We start from the raw sequence: 9,738 nt of genomic DNA on the forward strand, positions 1-9,738 counted from the left end.
AAAGATACATAGTTTGATGTCTACTTTATTATATGTAGTGAAATAAATCATACTAAAATATTTATGTAGCACTGCTTAAATTACCTACAAACATACTCAGCTTAAATGTGTATGCTTTATCATTTGAATTGTGGGAGCAGATAAAAATAAGTAGGAAATATTATATATAGAAGTTTTAAGTTCTTCCATGGTTTTGGGACCCGCACCTCCCATCAGTCTCTATACGGCTTCTTTATATTCTTAGTTACAGGAATTCTGATCAGCTAGTCATCAGCTGGTTGTCAATGATGTCTGTTTTATAATTTAGTTGTGATTTTGAAGTAGTCTTAAGAGGAGAATAGTGTAGAGTTTACCTAATTTGCCATCTTGACCGGAAGTATGAAGTGTATTGATAATGAAAACATTAAGGCAGAATATCCCATATAGTGGTTGCCTCATAAATGGTTTCAAATCTTATAAGGAGGCGGTCGCGGGACGCCAGCCAGCAGCACGGGCGGCTCCGGGCCCTGGGGCTCCGCGGTCCGGAGGGCACCATGGACGACAAGGAGTTAATCGAGTACTTAAGTCACAGATGAAAGAAGATCCTGACAGGGCCTTGGCCCGTGGCTGCCATAGGGACTCTACTGGTCCGCTGGAGTTCTTGAAGTGGGATACAGGGGAGACGATCCAGGGCCTGAGAGCGAATCTCACCAGAGCCATTGAAACCCTGTGCGGCGTGGACTCCTCCGTGGCCTTGTCCTCGGCGGGGAGCTCTTCCTGCGCTTCGTCAGCCTCGCGCCCCTGGAATACTCGGATTACACCAAGTGTAAAAAGATCATGATTGAGCGGGGAGAGCTTTTTCTCAGGAGAATATCACTGGCGAGAAGTAAAATTGCAGATCTGTGCCACACTTTCATCAAAGACGGGGCGTAAGAAAATGGCCAAAGCCCTGTGCCACCTCAACGTCCCCGTCCCCGTGGTCCTGGACGCCGCTGTCGGCTACATCATGGAGAAGGTGGACCTTGTCATAGTGGGTGCGGAGGGCGTTGTTGAAAACGGAGGCGTTATTAACAAGATTGGAACCAACCAGATGGCCGTGTGCGCCAAAGCACAGAACAGGCCCTTCTACGTGGTGGCGGAGAGTTTCAAGTTCGCCTGGCTCTTCCCACTAAACCAGCAAGATGTCCCAGACAAGTTTAAGGCAAGAGCTTTACGTATTTGAAAGGGTATTTGGGTCTAAACTGAAACCTTTGAAAAAATGCTAAGAATGCGCCAGGGAGTTATTTTCTTCCCGTGACTGTTCCTTCCGACGTTGGGATAGAAAGATAAATTGGTGGCGGTGAGACTGAGTCTAACTGGGCCCCAGAATTTCAGCCTTCCAGCCTCTGGCTCACCGAGCACTAGACACGGTGCAGAGGCAGGGACTGGTGGTGAACGGTGCAGCCTAGAGTCAGCTGCCTGGATCGGCTCCCTGACACTTCCTGCCCATGTGCCCGTGGGCAAGCCCTGTCCTCCTGAGTTCTGACCTCCGTGACCTGTGCAGGGGGAACAGCACGGGCGGAGTTAGATGGTCCGAGACCACGCGTGGACAGGCTGAGCAGTGCCCGCACAGGGTGGGCTCTGAGAATGGTTCTCTCGCGGGTCTGGAGGAATTGGCCCAGCTCACAGTGAGGGGACGCATGCTGCGGGCTGGTGGCCAGGCGGCCGCCCTGACAGCCCACCACAGCAGCCGCGCCCTTGGCAGTGTGCCGCTCAGCTGGCTTTTCCCCGTTTGGGGAGAGTGGCCAGGCCAGCCCCCACCTCCAGTGCAGAGCCCTGAGCACATGGCGGGCAGATTAATGTGTGCTTGCTGTGTGCACAGGACAAGGCGGACACGCTGAGGTCTGCAGACTCGACAGGATCTCAGAGAGGAGCACCCGTGGGTCGACTACACGCCCCCCCCCCCCCCCCCCCTTGATTACACTGCTGTTTACAGACCTGGGGGTGCTGACACCCTCGGCCCGTCAGTGACAAGCTCATCAAGCTGTACCTGTAACAGGTGCCTTCCTGCCTCGAGGTGACATAGCTGCAGCGGGGGAGGAGCCTCTGGACCCTGCGTGAGTCAGGCCAAAGGGAACTGTTTTCATGAAGATTTATGGACTAAGGACTTAAAATGATATTTTGGTGGATTTTTTTTATTCTTTCTCGTCCTGTTTAAACATGTTCCCGGTTCCCATAAAACTCAACCGAAATTGTACTGATGGGTCCCAGACACTGTCACTCACTTCCTGCTTTTAGAAATACATGGTAACTATTGTCTACTTAACCCTCCAGACCCCTTCCCTCGGCCCCGTTAGAGTGTGCAGGCCCCTTATAGAGCAGGCGTTCCTCACTGTGCGGGCCCTGGAAGCATGCGGTGCCTCAAGAAGGGCAGGAAACACCTGCTCAGGTAGCATCGCTTCCCCTGGTGAACACGAGCCAGAGCGCAGCCTGGACAGCATCGAGCCAACAGAGCGGAACCACCAAGAACCCAGGCTCGGCTCACCGCCAATGACGCCGCCCAGAACGTGTGGAAATGAAAAGTCTGTGCCTGTGAAAGATGTGGATCTTAAAGGTTTGGGACCTGAATGTTTAGAAATTGTACTTGGGAACACGTTCAGCATCTTTTCAAATAAATGACATGAAACACTGAAAAAAAATCTTATAAGGAGGTGTTTTTTTTTTTTTATATATATATACGATAAAGAGAGAAATGCTGACATAATGGATTTTAACTGAGTCTTTGCCTAAGAAGAGTAATGAGGGATGGCTAGAGAGACAATTTTTTTTTGGTTAATGGTAGGAGACATCAACAAAGGCAAGGATAGCCTTTGAATACAAACAGCAAGTGAATAAGAGAGAAAGCTAATAGTTTTTGACTTCCAAAAGTCATATTCTTCTTCAAATGTATGGAATTTGTGGTGCTTTCAAGTTAACAATGTGTTCTTTGTTCATTTCACCCACACTCTATGGGGACAAATAACCCTTTATATTGCCCCTTTCTATTGTCCCTATGTCAGACATTTCTTATTAAATTTGGCTGCAGTATCAAATAACCCCCTACATGTCAGCGACTTCAACAAAAGTTTTGTTTTTGTTGTATTGCATGTCCATCATGGACTAAATGCAACTTATCTTTATTCTGGGTCATAGGATGAAGGAACAACCCCCATTTTGGACATTTCCAGTCTCATAGCAGAAGAAAAAGGGAATAGTAAAAGAAAGACAATGGCTCTGGAAGTTTCTACTCATCAGTGACACACATGATTTCTGCCCATTTTTATTGGCCAAAACTAGTTATGTGTAAGACAGAAACTAATAAGTTTGGCGTATAATTCTCCCATAGGAAAGGGCAGAGATTATTTTACATTATAATATAATACAGCTTGATATCTGGTATTGAGATCCCACCTACTTTGTTCTTCTTTCTCAGGATTGCTGTAGCTATTCAGGGTCTTTTTTTATTCTAGATGAATTTTTGGAAAGTTTGTTCTAGGTCTGTGAAATATGCCATTGGTATTTTAATGGGGAGTGCATTGCATCTATAGATTGCTTTGGGTAGTATGAACATTTTAATGATGTTGATTCTACCAATCCATGAACACGGTATGTTCTTCCATCTGTTCATGTCAATATCTACACTAATAAAAGATAAACATGGTAATTAGCGTACGACCGCTACCCTTTTCATTGGCTAATCAGTGAGTATATGCAAATTAACTGTCAGCCAAGATGGCAGCCGGCAGCCAGGCAGCTGGAAGCGAACATGAGGCTTGCTTCAGTGACTGCGGACTCCAATGTTCCCCGCCTCACGCGCCGGCCTCTCAACTGCAACTCTAAGCAACTATGTACTATGTTGCAAATAAGAAGCTAAACAAAACACCAGAAACCGGCTTTCATTCAGCCGGGCTTTAGCAACATTGTATCGATGTTTTCAGCGCCAGGCCTCAGAGCTAAAGCTGGCCCAGAATAAAAAAAAAAAAAAGAAAACAAGGAGCGGTTGGAAGCTTCAGTCACTCGCTTACGGAAAACAGCCCTCAGCCCCTCACCCAGACTGGCCAGGCACCCCAGTGGGGACCCCCACCCTGATCCAGGACACCCTTCAGGGCAAACCAGCCAGCCCCCACCCATGCACCAGGCCTCTATTCTATATAGTAAAACGGTAATATGCCTCCCGGCACCAGGATCAGCGGAGCAGTGAGGCTCCCGGCACTGGGATCAGCATGACAGGGGGCAGCGCCCAAACCCCCTGATCGCCCTGTGGCTCTGTGTGTGACAGGGGGCGGGGCCACAACCTCCCTATCTGCCCTGCTCTGTTCATGACAGGGGAAGGCGCCCCAACCCCTGATCAGCCCTGCTCTGTGCCTGATAGGGGGGAGCTCCCCAACCCCCTGATCGCCCTGCGGCTCTGTGTGTGACAGGGTGCGGCGCCCCAAACCCACCCCCTCCCCCCCACAGGCCCTGCTCTGTGTGTGACATGGTAGAGCCATAACCTCTCCATCGGCCCTGCCCCGAGTGTGACAGTGGTGGCGCCCCAACCCCCTGATCGGCCCTGCTCTGTGCATGACAGGGGGTGGCACCACAACCTCCCCATCGACCCTGCCTTGAGTGTGACAGGGGGCAGTGCCCCAACCCCCCAATCGGCCCTACCATGAGTGTGACTGAGGGTGGCATCGCAACCTCCCGATCGGCCCTGCTCTGTGCATGATGGGGCGGCGCCCCAACTCCCCAATCGGCCCTGCTCTGCGCCTGACCAGGGGCTGCACCTAGGGATTGGGCCTGCCCTCTGCCACCCGGGAGCAGGCCTAAGCCAGCAGGTCGTTATCTCCCGAGGGGTCCCAGACTGCGAGAGGGCACAGGCCGGGCTGGGGGACCTCCCCCCCGCCCCCCCCCCGCCACAGTGCACAAATTTTTGTGCACCGGGCCTCTAGTATATATATATATATATATATATATATATATATATATATATATATATATATTTCTCATTCTTTCCTCCTCTTCAATAAAAAGCTTATGGATTAAATAAGTGCTAAAATAGAACTAGAAACAAAAATTCATATTTTACTCTAATTTTAGTTAATAGTAGATTCCAGTATTTTTTTCATTGTCAGGGCAAGCCTAAACAAAGAACTGTCTCAAGTGTCTAGCTAATGCAACTAGATATATAAAGGCTTGACAGTTGCCATTATTATGCTGTCAAATATTATCTTTAGCTGACATGGATTCTTATGCTACCAGTATTTGGATAACTGTTGAAACCTAATTCTAAGAGTATTTCTAAAGTTGAAAACATGTAAGAGTTAGGAAAAAAATTAACTTTAGAAGGCAACTGAGAAAACTTGCTTTGTCAGCTCAGCAAGATCACTGCTGACATCTGCTGGATGGAAAATTAAGAAAAAATTAGCTTGAGAGAGCTGTTTTGATTGGCATGTGTTGCATTAAAAAAGGGTTTTCAGAACTGGCTATTAATTTCTTTTTGGCCATCCAATTAAACTTGAAACTCATTCTTTCATGTTGTTATGATGACAGTTATGACAGACTATTTAATATTAACATTTCATTGAAAAATCTGAGCAATCCCTCTGTCAGTATATCTTAAAAATCTCCTGTATACTGAGTGTTGTGACATGATGGGAAATGAAATCTCACAGCTTCCAATATTAAGGTTATTTATTGTACCGGAAACTATATTAATTACTTATGTATAATGTTTCACCTTTTCCTGTTATCAAGAATTCTGAAGGTTCTAAGATTTTGCTTTTCTTGCAAGCTAAGTTAGCCTGCCAGTCTTACAGATGTTGGTAGATTTACATGACATTTCTAGTCCAGTCAAAAAAGAACTGTTTATTACTCATAGTAATAGCATTAGCTAGGGTAGCTAGAGTAGTTGCATTGTTTTTACAATGTACCTCTAAGTCCCAATTCCCACACAGCTATGTGAAGAGTCCCAGAAAGCACTTACACATACTGTGGGTTGTGTTAGAGAAGAGGAACACTATGAGTAGAACCCTAATCTATAATAATAAAAGCTTAATATGCTAATTAGACTGGACAGCTGAACGACCTTCCAGGCGTCATTCTGGATGTCCTTCTGGACGAAGCCGCAGTGTCAGGGGCTGAGGCAGAGGCAGTTAGGGGTGATCAGTCAGGCAGGAGAGCAGTTATGGGCAATCAGGCAGGCAGGCCGACTGGTTAGGGGTGATCAGGCAGGCAGGCAAGTGGTTACGGGTGATCATGCAGGCAGGTGAGCAGTTAGGGGCAATCAGGCAGGCAGGCAAGCAGTTAGGGGTGATCAGGCAGGCAGGCGAGCGGTTAGGAGCCAGTGATCCCAGATTGCAAGAGGGTGCAGACCAGGCTGAGGGGACCCCTTCCCCTGTGCGCAAATTTTGTGCACCAGGTCTCTAGTCTATATCAAAGGCTAAGTGACCATCCGACTGTCCAACTGCCCAACCAACCAGTACCTATGACACACACTGACTACCAGGAGGCAGACACTCAAAGCAGGAGCTGCCGAGTTGCGGTGTCTTGGCGGCAGCAGTTCTCAGGTGACGCAACCCAGAACCAGAGAGGAGGGAGCCTGATTCCTTGTAGGGCCGTGTGATTTCACCTTCAGCTGTGGGTTATGTTGTTCCTGGGGCACTGTTGGCCCTGAATCTGGCTTACTGCACACTTGCATTTGCGTTCCACACCCTGTACCACAGCAGTTTTGTAGAGTGCCCTCTTGCACTCCGGGACCCCTCGGGGGATGTTGAAGAGCCAGTTTCGGCCCGATCCCCACAGGCCAGGCCAAGGGACCCCCACCTGCCTAAGGGACCCCGCTCACACTGCAGACGTCTTTCAAGCTGCAGTGCCACTCCAGGTGCAGCCGGCCAGGGAGGGACCACGGGAGATTGGCTTCAGGGCATGTCTGGCCCATCTCGCCCAGTCCTGCCCCACCAGCCACCATCTGGGACTGCCTGCATTAGTCCCTGACCCCTGCACCGAATCCAGCACCGAGATTCGGAAGAGCCAAGCATGAGTTTTCTTTCTTCCCCCCACCCCCCCATCACTCTGCAGATGGCCTTGGAGCCGTGGCACCACCCCAAGAATTCTAATTAATTTCCTTTCAATGTGCATGAATCCGTGCACAGGGCCACTAGTGTTTCATAATAGGCAATAAGCATGACTGTCCTTTGTTACATAGGGGAATGTTATCTTCATTACATTTGATGGTAGACATATTTGTCCTCTGTTCTGGAGGGAAACACTATCGCTATGTTCCAAGGCTGTTCTTTTCTATACAAAACATCCTTAAAAGGATAGTAAAAATAGAGGGAAGTAACTGCTTTCCTTAAATGATATAAAAAATGTGAGAGATCCTTGGAGAATTATCTCCCCACAATATCTGCCCCAGATTGCTACCCTCTTGACTTCTGTTGAGTTTCCCCAAAAGTATGCCACTTGTTAGCCACTCTCATTAATCTGAACAACATGGGTTTGTTTCATATATTATTTATGTGACTGTCATTGTGAGGACTCTAAGCAGCAGGACAATCTGCAATATTGACCATTCCTCCCAGCTGGACCAAACTGGCCAAATGCTACAAATCATCAGGGTCTACCATAGAAATCTATATAATTTTCTTTTTAAATTTCTTCACTGACCTTTCTACTTGGTCCAAAACCTTAATCCAGATGCAATAAGATTATCAGTGAACATACAGACTCTATATTGTACCAGAGGAAGAGTCTAGGGCAATTTTATCATGCGTCACAACTGTAGCCATTGAGTTGTTGCTGATCTGAATACATTCCAGAACTGAGACAGTGTTATTGATCATGTCAGCTAAATTAGAAGCTAATTTCATGCCACCTTTTCTAATTGGATGACTTTTATTGTAGGAGTAACTATCCACAGTGTATGCATAAATGATGAGTCATTATCTCTCCAGGAACCTCCTCTGAATAACTGAGGGTGACCAAAGTTATTGGAGAGATTTCCACAGTCATGTAAATAGTATATGATCCTAGTGGTAGTGTTTTCTTAAATACTTGAAGGGACCTACATTGGTCAGGGCCACAGGTTGACAAGGCTCCTAACATGGTCTCCTGAATGGCTATAAGACTTTACGGCGCTAGTTCAGTTGAAATGATTGAATCAATTTGTTTTGGTGGAATTAGTCTCCCTCATGAAACTGAGCAAGGACGATACAATTGGGGGTGGGGAAGACATCCAAATATGTTGACAGATGTCCTACATGGGAGGTACAGGAAATGCTTTTTCCCATAGACTTCTCAGTAAGGATAAGGGGGATGATGATGACATCATTGTCACAAATATCTGGTGGGGGATGGTGCACCAGTCAGTTGAATTTTAAAAAACTTACAGCATATTTGTAGAGCAAAATAAGGCCATTTTCCTTTGTGAAAAAGATTGCAAGGGTGATTCTGAAAAACAAAGATGATTAATGTACCTTCTATCTCCTCATCCCTTCTGGTGTCTGAGGTGTTCCTCTCCCTGGTGACAGGGTATTGTTCTCTTCACTGCCACAAATACAGTGAACTCCTGTTCAGTATCAGCAACTTTGCCATTTTTTTATGATTCTTCCCTACTCACAACTAGACTTTTATACAAAAAGGTCAGGTGTGGCAGGAAAAAAAAAAGCATTTCTATAAAATTTACTGAAACCTGTTAAGTTCCCCAATTTGGCCTGGTTAGGTCACTGGATGGGACTCAGTGAACAATGTAGTCAGCCAGGAGATAATTATCCTATGATTGAGGACCATGTCGATCCAACATGAGAACCCAGGTGGCTGAAGCAGAATTAAGTGTATATCCTTTATGCCTCATTTTGGCTGGTTTCTCTCCAAAGGGTATACCAATCAAGCTTGCCTGGGTTTCCATTAGGAAATATCAAGAAGCTTCATGCCCATGAATGGTAAGGGAGGAATCCTAAATTTTCTAAATGGGTCTATATAATCTCCCACCCCTTTGATCTTGATCATTACCCAAGAAGAAGCCACAAGGAATTGTTCACTTTCTTAGGACAATTGGATTCTGTGACCAAACTTCCTTATTACAGTGTGTAGACAAGGGGGAAGTGAGAAGGGTATAGTGAAAAATTGTTTATCAATTTTTGAAGGGAATGTTGTAGTGTACAGTAGCAGATATATGTGGATGAAAGGGAATATAGAAATTTCATGAAATACCTTGATATTCAACTCATTATTAAGTGACCTTTGTGATTAACAGTTATTCGAATGCAAATGGTTGGGAAGGTGAAACACATGAGGAGAATTGGTTTCAAGAGCTGTAATTAATACAACTGATGGTACAGGAATGCTGTAACAAGAAAACGTATAAAGGGTGGTGAAGCACCACTGTTAGCTTTAAAAAGGAGTCAAATATTTCATCTAGTGAGTCTACAGGAGTAGATGAGTCTGCAGGCGTGGATGAGGGCCATGCCCTTCTGAATGTAGTGCCCACACCACAAGAAAAAGGGTCAACTTTTGCTATGGGTCATGAGACTGGCAAGCCGTGGTAATTATCATCCTCTATATTGTCCACCCTATGATAGTGGATGTGTTGCCCTATGTGATATGGTGGTGAATCCAGGCAGCACTAGTGGCAATCTGAGCGGTACAAGCTTGAGCAGAGTCATCAGAAAGTGGACCCTGAATGGGGACATCTACATGAGTAACCAAGATGGCTCTGTGAGTACCATGATTTGTTTCATCATTTTGTGGCCCAAAGAGGGT

The 9,738-nt window shown here is 46.4% G+C and overlaps 1 pseudogene; it reads left to right on the forward strand.

Annotated features, from left to right (window-relative positions):
* The first annotated feature begins 533 nt into the window (after window positions 1–533).
* Window positions 534–2,014, forward strand: LOC139015713 (translation initiation factor eIF2B subunit alpha-like; annotated as a pseudogene).
* Window positions 2,015–9,738: the final 7,724 nt, after the last annotated feature.

This window comes from Myotis yumanensis, unplaced genomic scaffold, assembly GCF_028538775.1.
Source record: "Myotis yumanensis isolate MYYU_CA2020_CCGP unplaced genomic scaffold, mMyoYum1.0.hap1 SCAF_8, whole genome shotgun sequence".
Taxonomy (NCBI): domain Eukaryota; kingdom Metazoa; phylum Chordata; class Mammalia; order Chiroptera; family Vespertilionidae; genus Myotis; species Myotis yumanensis.